This window comes from Ursus maritimus, unplaced genomic scaffold (assembly GCF_017311325.1).
Source record: "Ursus maritimus isolate PB19 unplaced genomic scaffold, ASM1731132v1 scaffold_3, whole genome shotgun sequence".
NCBI lineage: Eukaryota > Metazoa > Chordata > Mammalia > Carnivora > Ursidae > Ursus > Ursus maritimus.
In genome coordinates, this window is record NW_024425563.1 from 91,230,768 (window position 1) to 91,241,802 (window position 11,035).

General features: G+C 40.5%; 1 long non-coding RNA gene across 1 annotated transcript in view; it reads right to left on the reverse strand.

Annotated features, from left to right (window-relative positions):
- Positions 1–6,793: 6,793 nt before the first annotated feature.
- The window catches only part of LOC103674589, a 10,431-nt gene continuing 6,189 nt past the window's right edge, over positions 6,794–11,035 (reverse strand). The window contains exons 2-3 of the long non-coding RNA XR_571659.2: positions 10,049–10,173; positions 6,794–6,862 (exon numbers count right to left, since the gene is read on the reverse strand). This is a non-coding gene — a long non-coding RNA (uncharacterized LOC103674589). The remainder of the gene's footprint in view (positions 6,863–10,048; positions 10,174–11,035) is intronic.

The following is an 11,035-nucleotide window of genomic DNA, read 5'->3' on the forward strand; positions in this document are numbered from 1 at the left end:
CAGAAACTACCTGGCATACAGAGCAGGAGATCTGGGACCTGGCCAGAGGAAGTCACAGAAAACAGACCGGTTATAAACTCTTGTTTCTTAGTCTGCATGGTCTAACGACCAGAAGATGTTGTTTCAGACTTCATGAACAGCATGATTCTGATGAAACTGAGGATACTGGGCTGGGAAAAGAGAGATGAGCAAGTCAAAGAATCAACTCTGTCCAAAGAATGACTCTTCCGTCTACCATTGGATTCTGCTCAAATGTTTTCTTCTAGATGTATCTTTCTCTGACACCTATTAAGCAAATCAATACCCACCCAAGGCATATACACACCTTGCATCCCTTTTCTTTCCTCCTCTATCTCAGCACTTGGCATCCTGTGTATTTTTTTTTCAGTTTTCTCTCTTCCTCAGTATATGGTAGTTTCATGAAAATTTGATTTCTTTGTTTACTATTATATACTCAGCACCCAGCACAGTCTGAAAATAATAAGTGCTCAGTAAATATCTCTGAATGAATCATGCCCTGATATCATGTCCCTGAACAGTTCCCTCACCTTATAGTTTTAGATTCTTTTTTTTTAAAGATTATTTATTTATTTATTTATTTATTTATTTATTTGACACAGAGAGAGAGAGAGAGAGAGAGAGAGAGAGAAATAGAGCGTGCACAATTAGTACAAGCAGGGAGCCTGATGCGGGGCTTGATCCCAGGACCCTGGGATCATGACCCGAGCCAAAGGCAGATGCTTAACCAACTGAGCCACCCAGGTGCCCCTTATAGTTTTAGATTTAATTCTTATGCCTCCCCCCCATCATTCTTCTTATGTCCTTCAATATTTTTACTAGCCTATTTTACTCATCATCACTATCATCATCAGATAAATTTTTCTGTATTTCTATTTTCTATTTATTTGTGGAGAATTTGAAAACCTATGGCTTTCCAAGGCAACAGCCTCCTGACAATATATCCATTGGGCATAGGAGGGACCAACAATTGCATTTCAAGTTAAACATTTCTCAACCTCCTTTAGCAGGTTGCTTCCTTTGTGAAATCCACTTCTTGGGGTATGTTTCTCTCCAGGGCATTTATGAAAAGCAGCTAGGATAGTTAGATAAAAGGAAGTCATAAGATCACTTTCCTGGTGATATCATAAATCAGGGGCAAATGGTATGCCAATATTCTAACTCCCTGAATTGCACAGTGATTTCTGAGTGGCAAGAAACATATTTCTCTAGTTTGAGAAATTTTGTCACAGGCAGGAAAATATCCTTGGAAAATGTTTGACATACAGTAAGCACTCAAAACTTTTGGAATGAGTATGTGGATGAAATCCCCCTGGATGCTTCCTTTCTCCTTCCTATGTTGGTGGCTTGAATATGGGGATTTGTGGTAGAATTAACTACATGTCCATACTTTTTTCTCCAAAACCCAGCTGTCCCTGTGTAGCCTCTGTCTTCCTGTACATAAAACATTCTCTGTGCATCTGGAGACTCAGAGAAAGGACCCTGCAAGTCTGCACATGAAATTTGCAGCACTCAGCTTCTGCACCTGTGGGCTGAGCGATCTGGAATATATTTGTGTTTCCCGGTCATACTTGGAGCAGTGAGATCTGACCTTTAGAAAGCAGTGGTTTGTTGAGAGCCTGCTCTTAGTTCTTTTTAAATCATGTACACATTGCAAAAGTCGGACACCTCTGCCTACCAAAGGCTGAAAGAATGTGCCTTGAAGCCAAGTCTAGACAGAATTCCAAGGCAGGGGAGTCAGTGGGACAGGGAAATCACCACAGGGTCTATGCCAACTTTCTGTCCTGCTATTTTACCATTTTTGTGTTTCTGGATTTTAGCCAACATGAGAGGCCTTTTGTGCCAAGAATGACCATAACAAGTGGGTTGGGGTTTCCACTGAAGGTTAATTTAAATGTTCCACCTTCCTTCAGCTCCTCATTTAGTGTGTGTTACTGTTCCCGAGGCAGCCCCAAGACTTTCCAGGCCTCTGGTTTACTGAGGAAAGGAGCAAAGGGAGGCCAAGCTACTCTGTCATTTCTGTTTATAGACACCTGTAATCAATCATCAGATGAATGGGGATTTACAAAAACAATTGAATTAGGAAAGTACTAATCCCAACTGTCAATGTGATGAGTAAAATACAGAATGAAGGTGAAGAAGACAGGCAAGATGTTTCTGCTGCACTTTCTGCAGATGTCCAACCCAATTTAACAACTCAAGGCTGTGCCATACCTGAACCACACAGCTGGCAGCCTATTAAAAGCTGGCGCCCCAAATCTTCATGTGGTTCATGATCTTTATCTTAAACTGCCTGTCCCCACCTATTTCAAACTCCATGTCCTGAGGGTAACATTCTCACAGTGTCTGGCTTTCCTTGTTTATAGTCTGCTCTCTCTCTCTCCCTCATCCCACACATCCAATCCATCCTGAAATCCTGCTGATTTTACTCCTCGCCCATTCATACCCACCTCTACTGCCACTGCTCTGGTGCTGGCTCTACCATCTCTCACCTGGACCATTGCAGTCACCTTCTGCTCACCTTCCTACAGCCATATTCTCTACACAACCCCGCTCTCAAACACATTCTCCACACTGCACAGTACCATGAATCTACCATATGAATCTGACCTTGCTCTTTCCTGCCTAACATTCTCATCTTTGGTCATAGCAGACCGTTTATAATCCAACTCATACCGCCCTCCCCACACACCTCTTCTGTATCATAACTTATGCCTTTGCCCTTGCTTTACCCACTTCCCAGGCACTCCTAACTCATGTCACTAACATCTACTTCTCAAGACTTGGATAAGGTTATATGTTCTAGAAATCTTCTCAAATGACCTTTCTCACTCTGCTCATAACTTTCCATGTAATTTGAAATTATTTGATGACATATATTCCCTAAACTCTCAAATCCCACAAGGTAGGATTATACCTGCAACGCCTGGTCCAATACTTGGGACACAATAGGTACTCAGGAAGTCTTTGTTCAACGGAAATGATTAGCTTCACTTTCTTCTCAAATCAGTTTTCTTGGCATTGATCTCTTGACTTGGCTTTATTTCTGTCTTGGCAATGGTTTAGACTGTTCTTCTGGTGATGCTGCCTCTGGTGTCTTGGTGAAGTAGGACCACTACTTCTAGGTAGGACCAATACTGCTAGGACATCTCTCAGTGATTCAAGATCCAGTTTTGGGATCTCTCAGTGGTCTCTTCACAGTTCTAAGAAGCTTTTTCAATGAGGATTTAATTCCTCAATGACTTTGAAACTAGGTTTGGTGAGTTGAGTATATGATTACTGTGAAATTAAAAAGTTATCTCAGAATAAAGTCATAGAGGAATAGGATTATATGGAAGAGGTAACCAATGTATAGCATCCTATAGACACAAAGGGCTGGTCATCTTATCTGGAGATGTACTAGACCTAGTACCCAGCTGGTAATAATGTTTCTTTCCTGAATTCTAGCTGCATATCAGTATCACCTCAGAAGTTTTTAGAAAAGCTGAGGGCCAGGTAAAATCCTAGAGACTCAGATTATTTGGTCCAGGTAGAGCCTGAGTATTTACATCTTCTAGAAAGTCCTCTAGCGATTTTTTGAGCATCCAGGATTGGCCTATAAAGGAATTCTTCCCATTAGCTTCTTCCCAGCCAGAGTAAGTCTTGTTCATTGTGCCCCTAATAATAGTGGATTTCACAAAAGCTTAGCACAGCTTCAAATGATTCTTCAACCTGGAATTTCACTATGAGAGGCATTTGTTGGAAAAAAAAAACTACAAAAGGATCACATTTATGTTTTTCTTACAGTTAATTTAAGCATTGATAGACACTTGCACATATAAATATATATTCAATGCAAATGTAGCGCATCTTGTATATACACAGAATGTGGGAGGACAGGCATTGCTGTGCTGTGACCTACTGAAATAATATACTTTTAACTTTATTTGGAGAAAGTCTGGAGACTGGCCTTCGTGAATGTAGGTGGGAAGACATTACAAGGAAGCAAAATTTGCCATCCCAAAATGTGTCCCTTTGGCATGTGGATTAATTCGGGCTGATTATTTTGGAAAAAAAAAAAAAACAACCAAACAAACAAAAGACTTAAGAAGCTTTTGTTTTTGCCTATCCCTAATTGCCTAAAAGAATTTAGATAGAGGACCTATTCCAGGAAGGGAGCTATCACCATAGATAATTACAGTATAATATGAACTAGGTAGGGGAGACAGGGAGGAACCTAGCAAAGCCTGTCTGATAAAAAGTTCTATGTTTCTGAATGTTTACTGAACATTTATTCTTTCCATTCTTCCTGTGAATTGTCTTCCCTCTGTGTGAAGCCCGCTATTCCTACCCCCTTCTCCTTAGTCCAGAATGACAGATATACCTCATTTTGCCTGACTATCTTTGAAATCTCTCATGTTTACATGGATTCCCTGTACATCTGTAATTAAATTTAATTTTCTTCTATTAATCTGTCTCATGTCAATTTCTCAGACCAGCCAGAAGAATATTAAAGGGTGGAGAAAAGTTTTTTCCTCCTTAACACTATCTTTCAGGGTGACGGGGCTGCCTGAAAGACAAACTCTCCTGTTGCTCACAGTTTTTATTTATTTTATTTTTCTTTTTAAAGTATTCTTCATGTTTTCCTGAAGGAAGACCAACCATCATTGAGAGGATTAAATAGTATATCAATCCTTGGCACTTAAAACTTAAGTTTTAATTTTTTTTAAGTTTTATCTTATTTTTTTTTTCATTTTTCAGGTATTTCATACATCCTATATTGGAGTTACAAGTTCACAAATTCTGTGCTCACATTTCTTTTGATCTTTGAAGAACATCCACCTTGAGAAGGTAGGGTAGCAGAGGTTAAGCAAATGTGTTTGATACTTGTTTCATATTCATTGAGGAGACTGTAGATAATATGGCTTAGTGATTATAAAGCAATTAGAGCGGTGCCTTGCACCCAGTTAGTCATATATAAGTGTTTGTTAAACAAAAACAAATAAATATAGTGGAAAGCTGCTATTTTTGCTTCCTGAAATTCCCCAAACTTATTATAGAGAGCAAAGCTTTGAAGAACAGGGCCATAGTAGGACATTCAGGTGTGCCTTTCTAGCACTTTTATCTTCATTGATTCCTTCCTAATAGTCTGATAGCAAAGGCTTTTACTTTGCTAGTTCTTTTCCTTGCCAGGACAATTTAGGAGTGCTTTGTTTTGTCTCTGAGATTTGGGAGCAGGCAGAGTTCATAAAGAAATTATAAGTCGAATTTAAAGCAACTCAACAAGTTCTTATTAAGTATCACTATGTTTGTGTGTGCATATGTATTTCTCATTATACATCACACACACACACACACACACACACACACACCCCCCAGACCTACTGGTTTTGGATGGAAGGAGTTTGTGATCTAGCTGATATGTCCGTAATTTATCCATATCTCAAATGTTTTCCTGCAAAGAGCCTGACATTAAATGGAATAATTTTCTTAGGCTATATAATGACAGCTCTTCAATTGTAAGCAACTAAGTTAGACTCTGGATAACTTAGGTTAAAAAAATGAATTTGTTGGAAAGATAATGAAGAACACTCAGAATAAAGGAAAACTTCATGATTATTTTTCTTAAAGACACTACACTATATTGTGTTTTGTTAGACAGGGTGAGAAAGTTGGATTTAATTACAATGAAAAAGGAAACCATCGGTGGATTTAAGGGAGAGAAGTGGTGTGATCTGATTTATATTTTCAGGTAATGGCTCTAGCTGCTGTGTGGCTAATGGATTGTAGACATGGGAGATTGGATCAGGATAACAAGTTAGGTTTTCAGCCAGGTGAGAAATGATGGGGCTCTTGCTAGTGGGAAATATCCACATGGAGAGTAATGAACAGAGTGAAACATATTTTTAAGGTTAGAGAAGGGAAAGAAGCATCAAAGGCTCCTCATCAGAGGCTCTAAGACTTCTGACCGGAACAACTAGGTGAACAGTCATGCTACATACTAAGAAGAAAGAAACTGAAAAAGAAATATGTTTGAGGATGGCATCAAAATTATTGTTGTGTCAGTTTGAGGTGCCTATTTTATATCCACATGGAACTGGTAAGTCAGAAGTAGGTATCAGAGTCTGGAGTTTCAGGGAAAGGTCAAGGCTAGGCCTATCTCTTTTCAAGTTTTATATAGGTGAATTTAAAGTGGTGGGCATAGATGAATGTTCTAAGTTAAAGACAGAGAGAGAGAATAGAAGAGGGCTAGATGGCACTTCTGGGTGGGCACTTCTACATTTAATGGTCAACCAGGGGAGGCAGGTGAGGGAGGAGTGAAAGCAGGAGAGTGTGGTGTCACAGCAACTCAGACAAAATCCATTAAATCTTGCTGAGAAGTAAGGAGAGGAGAGAGAGGCTGTCAATGGATTTGGTGATGGTGTAGAGGTCATGGGTGATTTTGACAAAGGCAGACACAAGGGTATGGTAGACACAGAGGTCTTATTGGAATGATATGTTTTTCTTCATTCTACCTAGCACAGTGGGAAGCAGAGAATGGGATGTTAATTGGAGGGGGTGTAGCCTCAAGGTGGGAATATTTTAAGTTTTCTGATGGCAGTGATCCAGTAGAAAGGGGGAATGTGATGATTTAGCAAAGACTGGAGCCAAGTCTTTGAAAAGACATGAGGGCATGAGATCCAGGTGTGTAATTGGAACAGTTACTATTTCATGGGAATGGGAACTTCATCCCTTAGCAAAAGGCAGAAAGCAGAGAACAGGTGGTCGGCAAATATGGTGGAGGAAAGATGAAAAAGCTCTTACCTACTTGCTTGTTTTCTCGATAATGAGGCAAGGTCATCAGCTGAGGGCGAGAGTAGCCTTGCTGTAGAAAATATGAAGACAATCAGGTTGAAAACAGTAGTTTGGGGAGTCTAAACGTGCACATAAAAGGGAAATATATGTAGAGCTGTCTGGTACTACTGAGTGTCCATTTCAGATTTTGGACATGAAGTTTGAGACCTGTTGGTGTAATGGGGTTTTTGTCCACCAATATTTAACAGCAGTGGGACAGGACCCATGGCTATTATTATTATTAATAATACTAGTTAGCATCTATTGAATGGTTACTTTGTATCAGATACTTTTTAAAGCACTTTACAAGTGCTTACTTTATGATGTATGCGCTATTACAGGTAAGGACACTGAGGCACAGACAGATTAAGTAATTTGTTCAAGGTCACACAGTAAGTAATGGCTAGAGCCCATTACAGACACTAGCAGTTAGGCTCAAATGATCACATAATTAGCACCTCATAGCGTTATTACTAGGAAAAACAAGCCAATGATATATAAAGCATCTAGTATAGTGCTCTGCCCATAGGAAACATTCGATGAATTTTAGCTAATATAATAGCAGCACTTAGAGATTACTCCATAGAAATTTTGTTAAGTTAAAAAAAGCTGACATGTATGAATTCTGAGACTAGCACCTGGAACTTATAAAAATGTTGGTGCACTTCTGCTCTATCCTCGCCCCACCAACCTAGGTAATCAGACATCTAAATGTAGTCATTTGATAGCTAAGAACTGCTGCCAAGGGAGGCCACTAGGTGGCGCCACCAAAGAGCAAGCCTGTTTGATTCACCTTCCGGTCTTTAATTCAGATACAGGTGGGCAAGCAGAAGCCAGACCTTGACAACCAAAAGAAGAGTTCTCATAAATAAATAAATGGACAGAGAAGGGATAGAGTTGCATTTAAAGCATATATCTGGGCAAGCAAATAAAACAGAGTATGTATATCCAAAGAAACAGTTATTTGATAGGCCGGCAACAAAAGCCAATGCAAATTTCTTGTGCTCGCAAGCTAAATAAGAGAGGAATCTTGTCTACTTTCTCCAAATCAAGCTATGCTCCAAAACTGTTAAATCCATGGGTCAGACAAAATTTCAAACAGTGGGCACGGATGTAAGCATCTTTCCTTTTCGTGCCTCCAGCACAGGTAATTGAAATGCAGAGTTGTAACTAAGTAAGGTCTGTGTTCCTGACCCCACCTTCAGCCCCGCCCAACCCACAATCTGATAGCTATCTCTCTAGCTGGCAGCTCCATCCATGGGCAACAAATGAAAACACCTAGTGTTCAAGGAACCTTGCCTCAGAAGGAGACTATTCTAGGTATCCTCGTTTGGCCAACACCTGCATTCCAGTCATTTCTTTCTGAATGGCAACAGTCAGCCACAGAAACAGCACAGCATACTTTCCTTATCTCTGTTTCCCTCAGAGCAGTGATGTAATGTGATGGAAATCTCTGCCTGTTTATTGTATCATCCGCAATAGCTCTATGACTACATAGTATTCTGAAAAGGGCACAGATACAATTAAAATGTAAGTAAATTAAAAACCCACCTCACCACATTATCATGGCCTTTGGGTACATTTTCCGAGTTCCACCCTCCCTAGTCCTGGCCATGTTCAAGTCTTGGTATTGTTTCCTGGATTGTCCCACTAAGGCCATATGTATCTGCTTGTAGCCAGTGCAACTGAGCTCCCCAAACACAGATTCCCATGAAAACGGAACAAAAGAGGAGGGAGAGGCAGAGCATGTTAAATGTCTCATTAGGCCTTCTGTCTGATTCTCATTAGATTCGCTGACTGCTTCTCATTAGGCCCATTGCCTCAACTTCTTGCAGGCCCTGAATATGTAGGCCAGTGCTTATTGTCATGGTTCGTCCAGAAGATCCATTTCATTTATTCACAAATTGAATGTGGCTTCTGAAAAGTCCCGGGCAATTTTTTTTTGGCAAAGTTAAGACAGGCTTATTGTTGTTATTTGCTATTTTTCAAGCAATCCTAAGCAGGGTGGGCAGGAGAAATAATTTAAAGACCCAGCACAAAAACTTCAAACTCTGCTGCAGAATTGGGATACTGGGAACTAACCGGCCAGCCCGAGGTGCAGACATCAGCAACGGGTGACATTGTGGGCAAAGTCACAAATACCACTGGGTCAGATAATAACAAGATGCCCACGGGCAGGGTATGGGGGAAGATAGCGTTGGGGACCATCGGTGAGCTGCAACTCCTGTCCGCCCTGAGCTCTGGGTACATTTGCACAGTTGTTGAATTAAGAGCCAGATGACAGAATGGAAAAGTCACCATACAGTCAAGTATTCCACAAAATATGTGTGTAGTGTGAAAAGAAATCATTTATATCTCAATATTCTTCTCACTAAAACAAGTGGCTGCTTCCTTCTACTGGGAAGAGAGTTCCCAAGATATGGTGCTGTTGGATGACACCAGTGGACATGGCCCTGAATTATTCCAACTCATTGGAAGAAACAGATACAGATGAGCATTTACTCAAAAAGTGGCAAACAAATGCCTACTTTCTATGTTCTCTCTTTACTCTTGTTTTCTGTCTTGATGTTTGAGTTTCTTTTTTTTTTTTTTTAAAGATTTTATTTATTTATTCGACAGAGATAGAGACAGCCAGCAAGAGAGGGAACACAAGCAGGGGGAGTGGGAGAGGAAGAAGCAGGCTCATAGCGGAGGAGCCTGATGTGGGGCTTGATCCCAGAACGCCGGGATCACGCCCTGAGCCGAAGGCAGGCGCTTAACCGCTGTGCCACCCAGGCGCCCTGATGTTTGAGTTTCTTATTGGATGAACATGATAGGGATGCAAGATGGTTTTGAGAGTCATCTGGTACCCGAAATCAGAGAAGCGATACTCACAAGGAATTATTTATTATTATTATTATTATTATTATTATTATTATTATTATATTATTTTTTTCCTAGACAGTCGGGTTCGAAGGAGGAGATTTGGTAACTTCACAAAGCAAATGTTTCCCTCCTAACTGATACATAATCTGGGTTAGATGGAGACCTGTAGAGGAAAATCAGACTGCCCAAGAGAAACATTTGTGAAATTAGATATCAATATAAGATTTGATAACTTCTTCCTCCCTTATGACCCCACACAGAGGGGAGAGAAAAGGTGCCTCCACAGAAAACCTTGTCCTCCGACAGGAAGTAAGGCTGGTATTCCCCAAGGAAGGAGGAGGGGATGACTCACCGAGGAGGCAGCGGGTGTGGTCCATTTTAGACATGCTCCAGCTGCTCCAGGAGTCGGAAAGACATGGTCACTTCTCCTTTGTGGATTTTTGTCTGAGGTTGCAACGTCCCGTTTCCGAGATGGAGCTGAAATCATATTTTTATCCTATGTTATATGAAGAATTTCTGTTTTGGTACATGACCTATCAATGCAGTTACATATTTTTAAGGTTACTGCCTTTGTATCAGGATAAGTGGTCAGTCTTAAAATGATTCTGCATAGAGAATAGAACTTGCTTGTGTGAAAGGGTATGACCATTCCAAAGATGCCTCTATGAAAGTTTTTTTTTTCCCCCTTCCCTCCAATATTGACTTCTAAGCAAGTTTCAGCATCTTTGGTGTGCTGCCCTCATCCTTTTGTAAGTACTTTCCCTTTGGAGGACTCGACTTCTGAGCATTCCAGGAAATATGTATCCCAGACTGCAATGTTCATTCACAATATTCCTAAACAAAAAATTTTTTTCTCCTAATTGGCTCATGGAGTTCACTGTTTTATGAAGCCCTTCTAAGATGGCAGGTCTCTGTGCATTAATATCTGGAAGAGACATTCTTATTGGTGCCGTGGGCCATGATTGTGGAGATGACATAAAAATCTTGGCTCTAAAGCTCCTTAGCACAAAGCTCAGTTCAGAGACAGGCTAGAACAATGGGCTGAAAATGATCTTGGCCTTTCAAGGGCTTTATCCTATCCAAAGTTCCAGCAGGAGAACCTGATCTCGCAGAAAGTATTTCTTTTATTGCCAACCATAGAGAATCACTGACAAAACTAATTAAAGAATTTGAACCTCATTCTATCTTTCCTTAGCTGACCCTCAACCAGGGGCTGGACTCAAAACAAAGACACAAGATATAGAATATGAGGCTCTCACCAGGGTAAAGAGGGCTGCGTGCTCTCATTTCCCTCTTTGAAAGAGCTACTTGAACGCAAAAATACCTCACTTTTTTTTTT